This window comes from Emys orbicularis, chromosome 3, assembly GCF_028017835.1.
Source record: "Emys orbicularis isolate rEmyOrb1 chromosome 3, rEmyOrb1.hap1, whole genome shotgun sequence".
Lineage (NCBI taxonomy): Eukaryota > Metazoa > Chordata > Testudines > Emydidae > Emys > Emys orbicularis.
The window spans coordinates 167,811,342-167,825,929 of record NC_088685.1 but is presented as its reverse complement, the minus strand read 5'-3'; positions in this window follow the sequence as shown (position 1 = coordinate 167,825,929).

The following is a 14,588-nucleotide window of genomic DNA, read 5'->3' as shown; positions in this document are numbered from 1 at the left end:
TTCCTAAGATGTGGATACTTAAATAAGAATCGTCTGCCAGAGATAAATGAAATTTAGAACCTGACAGCAATAATGCCTCTGCTTTCCTCAGTTGTCATGATGTAGCGTAAGACTAGGAGTTGGTTCTCTAAATAACTTGGTCCCAGGCCAAAGTCTTTAGAGATGATCACAAGCAGCTTAAATTACACCCAGTCTAATAGATCGCTCGTGTGGCATGTGGAACACAGGTGTTCAGTGCCCATGATGACCTAACCTCTTCAGAAGATGAACAGACAAGTCCTGTATCAGCCACACTTCCAGATGCTCATCAATCACAGGGCCAATTAGAGTTAACTACATTCATCCCACCTAGATATGTCAAAGTCTTGGATGACTCTGGCAAAGGCTACATTCAGAAGAGGAAAAGTCAATCTCCTAGTCATCCACAAATGGGAAAAAACCACTATGGGCCAGAGCTGCGATCTGCACTGCCAGAAGTAGAGAAGGATTCAATAGGACCTTAAGGTTGCACATCATGTTGGCAAAGGGTAGCATTACACTTCCAATAGAAAATACAGGCAGAATCCCCCTCCATTCTCCTGTTAACCCCCTTACCCATCGACCTCATTTTGTCTGGTTCAGTTTTCAGGCAGGTTGCTCCCATCCAGGTCCATCCTCAGGCTGACACAGAGAAAACAAATTGTGACAGTGGAGCTATACCTCCATCCCTAATTTATAGTCCATGACAATGGAAAATGGGGCAAGGGCAGGACCGAAGAAAATGTCCATCTGCCTATTTGAAAGGACAATTCAGAAACTGGCTGGGATAGAGACGTGCATACGGATCTGTGAAATATGGTTCTCAAACTGGTCACTAAAGCTTTAATCATTGTTAAGGGTTTTGTAACCTCAGTGACTCATCTCAGAGAAAGGAGCTAGTCCCAAACTCTTTCACAGTATTACCAAACCCAAATATTCAAAAATCATAAGACTGGCTTAAAAATCATGAGCTTTTAAAAATAATACATTTTTTTAACTTCTGGAACCTTGAGGGTTGTCCTTGTCCATAACCAAGGGGGCTAGAAACTTGCTTTTTTAAAACAACAATGTGAAAGCTGAGATTCTTATGCCAGCAAATGAATCCAGGATCTGAGGCTTTAAGAAAAATACCATGGATCAAAAGACTTGCAATAAAATTGCAAGAGCTTGCAACAGTACTATTGTATGTGTAGGTAACTGGAGAGAACTGGTTTGGAGAATAGGGGTGGCTGCCCTACATCTGGACAAGTGGGCTTGATAAAAGAGATCTCTGAATGAAGTAAAGAACTGCTATCAGTCAGCAAGCAATGGTGACAGTTTGACCAAAGGAAGAGAGAACTGCTTTCATGAAAACTATGTTATCCACTTTTCCTTTTCCTCTGTCATCAGGCTGAGAATGCTTTATCTAGCTTAGATTATGAAAAGTGCAAATCTAGAGATGTTAAGCAAATTTCTGTTCTCTTCTTTCCATTCTCTCTGTGTGATAATAAATCTTGGTTTTTGGTTAAAGTTACTGTAGTCTGGATATTTTCATGCAAATGTTCCTGAAGGAAAGAACCCCATAACTTCTTGGGAGCAGTGCTGAAGGATAAAGTGTTTCAGGAACCTATACCTCTCTCTCAGTCTTGGCCAAGAGGCCTAGACAAAGGTGTCCTAACCCAGTGAGTTGCGCTGCCATCGGGCTGTAGTGGATGAATACACAGAGTGGCTGAAGGACCAAGGATGAGACAAGAGTTGGCGTAGGTGTTGGTCAGACATGGAGACAGCAGAATTTGGGCTACATGAAAAGGAGATGAACTGATGCCATCTGCAGAGCTGACTCACCGGTGGTGGGCCACAGGACCTCTTCTCCCTCATAGAGTTCCTCCAGATGGGGCTCCCCCAAAGAAAGGTGAGTGTTTGTTAGCGCTTGATCCTACACTGCATCCAGACAGATCACTGCAGATATTACCAATCCCCCTCCCCCCCCCGAAAAAGTAAAACATTCTTCACAGTGGGGGGAAATGATACTCTTGCAGAGCTGGGGAGTTCGTGATTCATTAGTGTATCTGTAACTCTGAACAGTTTTGCTGGTATAAGGCCAAATCTTCAGGTCCTTATTCAGTTTCTACTCAGTCTTTATTTGGGCAAAAAACTCCCACTAGCATCACACTGAGTAAGGACCTTAGGATTTGGCCTTTAGAGAGGGAAAGGACACCTGTTTGGTTCCAGCCTGGCAACAGCCTAAGAGTGTTAAAGCTCTCTGGACCGAATCCTATTTAACCTCACCCATTCAACTCTATTGGCCTCATTGGAATTGCACAGGTTATAAATCACACCCCCCCCATGCCGGAGCTGATCGGATTCACATAGAGTCTTCTAATAGCATTCTAGCCTCCTCCTCTGCTGCTTCATTAGTTGCAGGTCACATATAAACCAAGATTTACTCAATAAAATATTGAAATTTTAAAAATATTGAACGTTTTCAATACTGTGGTGTGGAGTTCACATTCCAATTCCACATTAAATTCTATAAACCAAAGTAGTGAAACTGATATTTGCAACAGAAAGACATGTGATACCTTTAAAAAGACATGTAATGAAACTAATCAATCATCCCCATAGCATTTATAATTATTTAGAGTACAGATGTTAAAGCCATCATTCATGCACTGGAAAATCCTGCTCTTTATCTCCTGGACATTGTGTGCTTTTGATCATTCCCACCTTTCTGACAGTTTAATTAGGAAAACAAATATTTGAAAGCTACTTTTTTAAGGTAGCACTATTTTAGGTCAGTTGCTTAGAGAACAAAAATAACCAAGAGTTAAATAATAAGGTAGTCACAGCTAAGTCCTACACAACATCACTGTAGGCAAAAAAAAAAAAAGTTTCATATATCTTAGTCATTCCATACATACTAAAAAAAACCAAAACAACAATTGAGCTAACAAGTCTTTCACTATTGCTCTGTAAGCAAGTCTAATTATTCCCTAAACACAGGTTTTTATGGGTATTACTGAGTTACCACCAGTTTTACTGAGCTACTGACGCAAACTTCTGTTTCAAGTAAAAGAAAAGCTTGCAGTTTTTTTTCAGAGTATGAGTCAATGTTACTGTTTAGGATTCATCAAACGATACTTTAGAAAGACTGCTTAGATATGCAGACCACATATTTAAAATGAACTGTTGCTAAACTGGGTACGTAAAGATCAGGAATACATGTAGTTGGTATAAAAAGGAATGTATTTGACAAGTTCTCCTCAGAGTACAAGGTGTAAAACAGCGCTGTGGTATAGGGATCTACTGTACCTCATACAGCCTGCTAACAGTATTGCATGTCAGACAGGGAAAGTCTCAGGTACTGAAGCCAAGTTTTGCTCATTCCCATGATGTTAATCGCGTCAGAACCAAACAGCTCTGCAACACGTGGACTTTTTGCGGTGTCAAATGGATGGAACAAGTTTGTCATCATCCAGTGCTAGTAGCAGCCACGCGCAGGGACATTTTCAATATTCCACAATGATTACTGTTACTAATTCTGCTGTGAAATATGCAGAGCATCTGCACAGGGAATTCAAAAAAGTGTGGCCAAAATAGCACTCACTTTCTCTCCCCGCTTCTGGTGTCCGTGTAAGACAGCATTGAGACAGATCATATGACCTAAGCCACTGCAAGTCCTCATCACTTTTCATGGGAGAACAGAAAAGTGCTGATCCCGAAGCATTTATGCTGATGGAACACAGATAATAATCTGCAGGTGTAACTTAAAAAAAATATAGTATGTGAAGCATAAAATAATGTAAATAGGGCTGAAATTTTACAGACAAAAGAAGAAAGATTAAGCACTTGATACCATGCACACAAACATGGATATAGTTATGTAAATGTAAAACTATGTCAAAATGGATACAGACGTTGTGATGTCCAGAATACATATAACTGTTATTATAGCTAAATGTAGTATTAATACAAATACATCAGAATTGAGATGGAATAAACCATTTTTTCCCTCTCATGAGAAATTACCAGTGATAATTGACTATAACTCTGCTGGGCTCCACCTCTTGAGAGATATGACCATTCCTAAGCCATGAACATAGATAGCTCACTCCAGCCACTATTGTTATATACCCTTTGGGGCTGAATCTCAGCTGGTGTAAATCAGTGTCGCTCCACTGACTGCAGTGGTTGATTTACACCAGCCAAGGAGCTGGCCCTCTGTATGTGCAGTACACCTGCACGACACATTTAATTCTGTGTTACAAGCAGAAGCAGATGTTGTCATGTTTGAATGGGAAATTCTGTGTTGACATACACAGTGCTTCTCTGAAAGCTCATAAGCTACACCCTTCCCCTACAAGCCACAGTCAGAAGAGAAATATTGGGGCACCTAGCTCTGGTGTCCTGATCCTAGATCCCCCAAAAAACGCACACATGAATACTTTGCAGAACAGCTGCAAGTCCTGGGAAGGTTGAGTAGCAGGGAGGCATTCTAGTTTGAGGCTTAGGAGCCAGGGACAAGGTCAATTTGTTTTAGTGCATAACCTTGACCCTTCCATGACCCCTATCTCCATACGTCCCTCTTCTTGGCTTGGATTGCTATGTGCCTGGCATGAGGAAACTGCCTAAATAGCTGTGCAAACGTTGGCCTGGGCACGTCCGGGCTGGCTAGAATAAACACAGAATAGTACAATTTTTGCAGCATTCATCAGCACTTGGTTTTTAGCTTAAGCCTAAAGATCCAGGATTTGGCAGCATTTAAAATTAATAGTGTTTTCAGTCCAAGGGAGTGATAATTTGGCATGAGTTCCATCATGCAGGTACATCACTGGGGAGAGGGGATGTCTTATCAAAATTATTAGCATGATAATACACCTCTTTCATTGCGTACCTCTGAGAGCACACAGTATGCCTTGGGCAGGTTGTTGTTTCCTCACAGTCTCTACATGGTGATAGTCAAACGTGAAGAACAGGTTGACACTGAGATGTTTATTAATAGCCTTAGATTAGATATTTCCTGTGTGCAGCCGGGTCTCTTCCACATAGGATGGGAAAGGGCAGTGCAAGCTGCTCTGCCAGTCTGCCTCATCCCTACGTGGAGAGGCCATTTTTTGGCCTAAGGGTATTTTCAGTGTCTATTCAGTCCATGGCCTGTCTGCTGGTGCTAATTAGTGACAGGACCTTTGGTAATGTGAACACGCATCTGCTAGGAAGTGGACTGAGATGAGCAACTTGTCTAAGGCATTGAACTGCTCTTGGTAGGGCTGATTGGGAATTTCTGACTAAATGTTTTTTGTTGGAAAATGCCAGTTTGTCAAAACTGAAACTTTTCATGCAATGTACCAGTTTGGACAAAAGAGTTTCTCAGGCCCAGGATGGGATGTCTGGTCAAAATCAGAGAAAGAGGCAGAGAGATAGAGACTCCATAATATCCCATAGCCCAGGGGCTGGGCACTTAGTTGGGAAGTGCGAGACCCAAGGTCAAGTCTCGTCTCACTTCCCAGGTGAGCGCCCTCACCAGCAGCTTATCAGAGAGATTGAGGTGGGTCTCTCTGCCTCTTATGTGTTATGAAAACATCAAAAAAAAGTTTAATCCCAATGCAAGGACAAGTTTTTTGAAATCTCAAAAATTTTCACTGGAGGGAAAACCATTTCTTGCCCAGCTCTAGCTGTTAGATAGTAACAACTTTAGCTGGGATGAATCCGAACAAGGGATCAACAGGAGAAAGACCCCCATCCTATTATCCCTCCCTTACTTCAGTTATGCATAATACAGAGAAAGAAAGTGCATTGTTCTGTACTGTACTTCATATTCTCTGAAGAAGAAATGCCACTAAAGGGACTGGATCACACTGCAGAGACATATCTGGACAATGTACCATTTCTCTTCATTCTAAAGGCCAAATTGTGGCTGGTCCATTCACATTGGTACATACACAAAAGATGCCAAGAGGATCCTTTTTGTGCCTTCTCCAGAGAGGCCTAGGACAACCAGTCCTAGAGTTCAGGGAGCAAAAGCACTCCACATGGCTAGCACCATGGTGGGTGTTAGCTTTTACAAAAGTGGTAAGGAATGGCCAGGACTCCTACTGGGCAGTGAAGTCATCAATTTACCTGACCCCATGGATTTCAAGAATCCCATGGTCTCTTGGATATCGCCCCTGGTAAGACTGAATCTCTGAGGCACAAGGAGTGCAAGCAACTGAATAGACCATCTGGACATATGTCGTATGCAGTCTTGTAGCTGTGTTGGTCCCAGGATATGAGAGAGACAAGGTGGGCGATGTAATACTTTTTATCGGACCAACTCCTGGTGGTGAGAGAGATGAGGTTTCAAGCTACACAGAGCTCTTCTCAACATACTCAAGAGGGTCACAGCTAAATACAAAGTGGAACAGATTGTTTAGGGAGAACTCTTCTGCCTGTGCTTGGAAACCCAGCAGATTCGTGGGGGAAATTCCTGCCTTCTGAGGCCACAGAGTGGCAGCAGAGATGGTCCAGGGAGGAGGTGTTGGCTTCCCAGCTCCTTATGTCCCCCACCCAGAATTCTGCTTTGACCCTGCCAGGAAAAGCTTAAATGAAAATGAAAATGGTTTTGGTTTTATCAAAAAAAAAATCAGGGTTTTGTAGAAAAACCAAAAACCAAAACATGTTCTGATTTTTGAATGAAAACCCTAAATATTTCAATGAAAATGGACATTTTCCACAGACTTTCCCATTTCACCCCAAACCCCATTTTCTTTGAAAAAGAATATTTTAATGAAAAAATTTCAAGCAGCAGTAAACCTACCCCACTTGTGAAGCCATGGGAGCCTGCATAACTAGAAGTCCGTAGGAAATTGCCTGACAAGAACCCGAAGATTTGGTCCTACAGTTGTCTAAAAGTACAGAATAAAACTCAAACTACAGAATGTATATTTCTGCTGCAGTCTTTCCATATTTTCCTACAGAAATGAGACAGATACATTTTCTTCACTACTTAAGTTTGAAAATTATACTCTATATCTGAATATTTAATTTATTTTTACCTTTTTCCCCCTTAATCACAGACTCTGCAGATCAATAAATACAAATATATTAAACTATTGATAAAGGCAATGGTAAATATGCCTCAGAACATGTCCCAGGAATCAATATGGATGTAGATATAACAAGAAGTCTCTTGCTGCAAAGTGAAGTTGAAAGATGATCTGCCCTAAAGAAAAGTGATACATAAAAAAAGATATTGCCACATAAAAGAATGCTGCAGATTAGCAGAATATTTGTACAATTACACTAACGAAAACCCAGGCAGTAATGGCAATATCCGTGAGCCTTTTGGAGAGCTTCTTCCTGCCAAGTCCAATGACTGCAACACTAGACAAACTGTACAATTAATTTTTCTTCTACCTGCACCTTGTCTGTTGTTTCCACTATCAGCACTTTACAGAACCTTGAAGTCATCATGCTGAGGGCCAGTTCCTTTCTGGAATGTGAACACTCAGTTCACTCTTACCTACAGCTCAGCCAGGCCAACCAACAGCCATCATATGGAAACAACTTTGGGATTCTCAGCGCTATATGGCACTCAGCTCTGCTGAGGTTATTATTCAACTCAGCCACTAATTAAAAGGATTTTAAAAGTTACAGAAGTTTTTAAATATAAATTAAACAAATTAAAATGATGTAGGATGGAAATGGGGAGACATTATCCAACTGTGACAGACACCAAGTGCCCATGGTCAGCTTCATAGCCCACGTGAATACAGTGAGCCTTTCACCAGCTTTGTAGACACACATACAATACAATTAAAACACCTCACAAAAATAATAGTCCAAATTAAACCAATGAGAAAATACTCCCCTGCCCACAAGAAAAGAAAATTGGACCCTTCCTGCTTAACACAGCCCATTGCAGGAAAACCCTAACAGTATGTCCAGCATCCCAGAAGAGCAACAGATACTGGCTCTGATGGGCTGTGGGAAGTGTATTATACAACTGAAGGTCCTCTGCTAAGAACAGTGGTTTTCAACCTGTGGTCTGTGGCCCCCTGGGGACCACAGACTACATTTAAGAGGTTGTCGTTACCATAGAACACTGGTTTTCAACCTGTGATTCGCGGACCCCTGGGGGTCTGCAGACTATGTCTAAGACTTCCAAAGGGGTCCACACCTCCATTAGAAATCTTTTAGGGGTCTGCAAATGAAAAAAAGGTTGAAAACCACTGACTAAGAAAATCCAGATGTACAAATTTTGAGACTCTTAGCGCAGACAGTCACAGGTGGTCTGAACTCTTGGGACAAAGCACACGAGACAGGTGATTTCTAAAATATCCAGGATCCTATCCATAAAGAGCTTTATGGATCAAACCAACACCTTAAAACGGGCCTGGAAATTAACTGGGAGCCACTGCAGTCTTTGGAGTACAAGCACAATGTGTCCAGTAAGTAAGACACTGCTATGGAAGCAGGAAGCTTCCAGGTGGTCAGCCACAGCCCCATGTACACAGCAGTGTTCCCTTCTTGATATGACAAAGCCATGGATCACTGTGGCAAATTCCACATCCAATAGCCAGATTACAATGGGCTACCATTGTCACAGCCCTTACTCAGCTGCACTGGGGAGCAAGAGAAAGTAAGTCCCCGATCACCCCCATTATTCCTCTGTTCGGCTCTGCTCTGACACTCACCTGAGACTCTCCACAGGTGGGTGGATAGGAGGCAGAAAGGGTAAGGAGTGGGAGAAGCCCTGGCTCTGCCTCCCCTGCTTGCTGCCCAAAGGAGCTGACTGGGCACACAGTGGGAACCAAGCACTCCACAAGAGGGAGTGAAGTTATCTACCCTGTCCCCAGACAAAAAGAGGGAGAAGGGGAGGAAATGAGAGTCTGAGACTCAATTTTGTTTTCAGGTCTGTTCCTGTGGTTGCAGGATTACCCACCACCCCTTAGTCACAGCACTTTTTGAAGTTACACTCTAGCACCTATGTAACCAAGTTTTAGAAAAGTAGCATCTTACACAGCTGCATAAAAAGGGACTCAAATTAGTAACTATTTATTGTGACAGTGAAATTTGGTTTTGTTGATCACCACTATAATGATAAAAAAATTATTTACAGGTGCTGTTTCCCTTATTTGTAGTGATGGTGAATGGCTAGCTGCTGCAGAGTGATTGCTTTTTCTTACGTAGGAAAGAATTTCAGGCTTTGTTTTAATTGTCATTCAGCAGCAGGTAAAGAATGTTACATCTTTTGGGAGAGCTACTTATTACCTGATTGACCTGCCTTGGCATTGCTTTTGCACACCTTGCAAAGTGAACCTTTTGTTTCTTTGTACATATCTGACTGGGGAAGTGCGCTTGTTTCAGTATGTAGTGATCACTTTGATAAAACAAATCAATGCAGAGAATGCTCAAGTTGATCCTTATAAAAACTACTTTGCCTCTTTAAAAATATGAGAATGTAAATGGGTTATAAACCTAAATCCAAAAGTGTCTGCTGTGTATCCATGTAATAGGTTTCTGGATTTTAAAAACTGAATCTCAGATTTTGACACAGTAATTTTAGTCTCAAGAGACTGTTATTGGAAATGTAAAATTCCCAATAGATTGTGATTGTTCATATGAAGTAAGGATTAGGAGAAATGACAAACCTGTAAAAGTATTAGTATGCAAGTGTTTTATATTACAAATTTCAATTAATTTTAGTGTTTGAGAAATTGGATATAACAATTTTAATAGACCAACGTCAAATAAAGTACCTTTTAATCATTATAACATTATTCTAAATACAGAATGTAAGAATGAAGCAATCCTTGTTAGCACAGTAGAGCACCTGGTGAATTTTATACCTGACGTAAGTATTATCATTTTCTTCTTGTCAGAAGAACAAAGTTTACTCCATCAGACATGCCAAATAAAGGTGTGCAACTTGCAGGTCAGCTGTACTGCAGGGTCTGCTGAACATGTCATTTTTAGCAATTCCATTTCTCATTTTGCATTTGTGAAGACTGTTTTAAAAGCATGTTTTGAGAATTATATTCTCCATGCTGCAGGCTCTTGCCCCCATACAACCATTAAGGCACACATCACCAAACCACTTGAAGCAGCCCCTGACCTGGAAAAATCTGTTGGTTTGGAGATAAGGGGGAAGGACTTCATTTCTTTTTACAGCTTTAGAAGATAAAATTCAGAATCTTAGATAAAAGCTCATATTAATCTTTTACTCATATGCTTGTCAAAAAGGCTGTACAAACATGTTTTCTTATTCAGCACCAACAAAGTCTGATTCAACTTTTCTATGAAGCCTTATTGCACATGTGAAGAATATATTTTCAACATACACATGTATAATAGATAGTTACTATTACAGGCATGATTCTGATCTCCCACTGATGTAAATCATGATTTACTCCACTGAGCTAAATCAAATTACACTGGTGTACATCTGGCAAACCAGAACCAGGCCCCATAACTATCGCATATAACACACATATTCAGACCTATGAGTTCTACTATGTTATTTAATAATTCATTTTTATTTCCTCTAAGAAAAATTTTAAAATATTATGGCTGTATTTGAGTGGCTCTCTCTTTTAAAAGGGGAGCAAAATCAATGCCATCTACATGACAGCAAATTACATTTTTTTTTTTTTGCATTACAGTACTTTTCCGGGAGTTGATATTTAAAGAAAAAATACTGATGATCATTTAACATAGTAAGAATTCACTTAAATGAACTGCCAGAAGAATAGAACTCTTAAAATAATTGATTTTTCTCCACATCAAATGAAAAATGTATCATATCGTACAATGAAGTCCTTTTGAACAAAAGTCATTTTCTGTCCATTAAAGGAAACGTAAAATACATTGCAGTATTTAATTAACAAAAGTCTCGACAGACCTGATTTCCAGAACATAAATTTACAAACTCTACAAAAGATAGCAAAATGCCATAAACAAAAATGCTTGTCGTCTAAACATAAACTGTGTCCTAAACAATTTATAAATGTAGAAAATTCAGAACCAGCACAATTAAAATAAAAAGCCAGTCCCTGTTTAAAATAAACTCATAACTCCTCAGTGCTTTTGCTAGCATGCTGATGTATTCCATTTGTTGAATGTATAGAATGATTTGACAATGACAGCTATCTCATGACAGGCAATAACAGCAGACAGCCTTTGAAAAAATCCATACTGACCTCACCTCCATCCAACTCCTATTGACAGTTGTCACTCAAATTGTGATATCACATAAACACTTTCCGATCTGCGGCTTAAGTTTCCATAGTAGGGCAAAATCCTGTTAACTTCTGACCCACCTCTCAGACACCCATTCTGTTGTATTCATGTTTGCAAACCACTGACAGATTTTCCAGGCAGAACATCTATGGCTTGCGAGATACCCACACTTGTCCTCCTACTTTCCCCCCCTAAGCTCTAGTCAAGTACTTTAAGGTCACTCACAGTTAGTGAAATTAAAGTAGAACAGATTTACATCTAGTTTAGGTACTACAGACAAATTTCATTTACATGTACTCCACGTAACCAGAACTCCACCTTCCCCATACTGCTCTTGTGTCCCCTGATATGTGGGGATTAGTTGTCCTCCCATCATCTGGACCCTTTTAGTCAAATGTTTTCAGTGTCTCCAAAATGTTTTGATTAAACAGGGATGTACTGTAATTCCAAATAGTGAGGTTTCACCCACATTAAAAAGGGGAGGATGGGGGAGTATAAAACATATCAAAGATGATAATACTTAACCCTTATATAAAGGGATAGTAGGGAAGCCAGCATTTTGACTGATAAAACAAGGGTGGTTTATACAGACAGCAAAGGAGAGGCTGGTCTCTGTTAATAGGTCTAGATGCTGAGGTACTATGCCATTATATCTGAAAGAGTTTCATAACTGAGATCATTGAGAATATGGAGTATTTGCATATATTAGTCCTATCTCATTGGACTCCTGCAAAACTTTCATGCATCTGCCTGAAACTACAGAAAAAGGCCAATTTCAAATTATTTCAAGGATTTAAAGGAAGAGGAATCATAATCACTGTGACAGGGTTAATTTTAAAGGTGGGAGTCCTTACCCTGGCCCTCCTTATTTAACTCTTCATCCTAAAATATCATTCTTATGCTACCACCCACGTAATTAAAATTGGGTACCTTACTTTAAGACAGGAATATGGATCGTCACAGGGACATACATTATGTGTGGTCCAAGAGCCTCATTATTTCCCCTATGTCCCCAAATTTCCTTCCCCAGCCAAAATCATGGGTGTGTGTTTCAGTCACACTTTATGATCAGACCCCAAATACAGAATCAAAAAAAGAAGAAACTCCAGCCAGATAAGAAAAGTAAATATAAACTTAGTTTCACAACTGAACTTTTCTAATGCTTATAATTCACAGGAACTGAAAAATAAGATCTGGTCTTTGTGGAACTGTGATAGATACGGATCTAGAATGAAAGGCTGTCCTATAAAATTAGAGATAGTTTGGAGATACAGACTTATTCTTAAGGATATATTCCTTCCTGGATGTCAGGCGCCATTTGTCACACCCTGGATTTTGCTGTCCATCAGGATATAGGTTAAAAAAAAAAGTGTTTCATAGCTCAAGGAGTTTATTCAACAGAAATTTCACACAGTAGAGGGAGCAGTCTCCAACCCTTTTGTAAAAGATAAAACAGGGGAAGTCTACATTAGTGTGTATGTACAATACCAGGATGCAAAGCATCAAAATAATTTACTGAACAATCATGTCGAAGGTGTTTTGCGGTTGCTCCATTTTACAGTCCAAATTACTGGCTAGATTTGGCCTGGCCAGTTTAATCAGAGGGTGCAGAACAGTTCAGTTTCACCTATGAACCTTCTTGCTATGATCACAATTGGGAGTGGGGAGCAAGACAAAGTAGCAACAATTTTGTTTTGTTTGCGAACAGAAATTGCATCAGAGATTTAGAACAATATAATCTAAGGCTCTGATCCTGGAATTGCTAGCACGTGGGCAGACGCAGAGCCCCATTGACTTCAGTGAGGCTCTGTGCAGGAGCATCAGTTTGCTCACACACTGTCACGTTGGCTGAAATTAGGGAGAGGAGCCATTAAGTATTGCAAATATAAAAAGGGAAATGTTTTGTTCCCTTTGTACCATTTGCAGTAAGAGAGAACTGCTGCACCAGGAGGCTGTAATAATATTTTCTCCTCCCATTGACCTATCACCGATCATCAAACCTGACCTGGTGTCACCACCTATTGCTGGCCCCATAGACATTCATTTCTTTATTCGGCTTTCGCTTCTTGGGCCCTGTGGAGCTGAGAGTGAGAAATCGGGGCCAGTGCACGGCTGTTTTATTATGTGTACTCATGTGCACTGGGGACTGAGTCACGATCATCTCTGAACCCATTTCGTTTGTGAACTTTCCCATCCAACAGATTAGACGGGTTTGTGTGCTACTAAACCTAGCTGGTCTCCGATGCAAGTACTTATGTGATAGGAAACACTAACCCACTGAAGTGCAGTGAAGCCCTTAGCAAGGAAAACAAACTTGGTGTTTACCTACCAGCAGGAGTCTCTAGAATTCTGTGGTGCTTCATTAGTACAGCCCCCTAATGAAATGTTATTAAGGCTGAAGCATTTTAAAGAAATAAATTATGTATCGAATAACGCACTTCAAGGATGTTTATCATTCTTGCCTTCCCTTGGCATGGCTTTAATGAGTCATCTGTGGGTTCTTGGGATGATTGGGTTGCTGCTATACTGGACAATGTGATATCTTGGAAGTTTACAGAAAGAGCAGGTATAAAACTCAGATCCTCCTTTGCTATGTAATATAAAGAAGGGTCTTTGCTAGCCATTACTAGTATGGGGCTTATGACACACAGCTCTGCTTTTCAGATTCTATCCAGAAGAGGGCACAAACACTAGCCAGTACATTAGAGCAAAAGCACATCTCTCTCTCTCTCTCTCTCTCTCTCTCTCTCTCACTGTAGTGTGAGGGCAATTACAGTATTATGTGTCCTTAACCACAGGAAAACAGAAGCTAACCAATGAGGGACATTGAATCTACTCCATTTCCTCTTCCCATCTAATTAGAATTTGTTTTAGTGATTTAGTGATAGTAAGAAGTGATCTGATCATTTTAAAGACTAAGATTGTATATTTATCCACAGAGTAGAGGATAGTACCAGTGCAAGCTTTCCTAACACTACGCAGCAGCCCTCACCAGCATGCCTTAGTCTGGATGGGTTACTTCTAAGGGCAAGTAAGTAGTTCAGTCTCTGTATATTCAGTCCTTGACCTCCCTGGTAAGGCTAGAAATAGCTTCAGTTAATTCCAGATTTTGTGATGTAGACACTTAGCCAGTAAAAAGTGGACTGAGATCTGACATCTCTGTGGTTGGAGGTAAGGTTAGAATTAACCCGCTATTATCACATTCTACATAGAAAGGGAAAAAAGGAGAAGAACACAGAGTGTGGATAGGGCCTAACAATAGTGCACAGCACTTCCAACAAGAAAACATGGTCCTTGTCAGTGCTGCTATGGTTTGGGGGTCACATTGCTTGGCAGAAGGGTGACCAGATGTCCCGATTTTATAGGGACAGTTC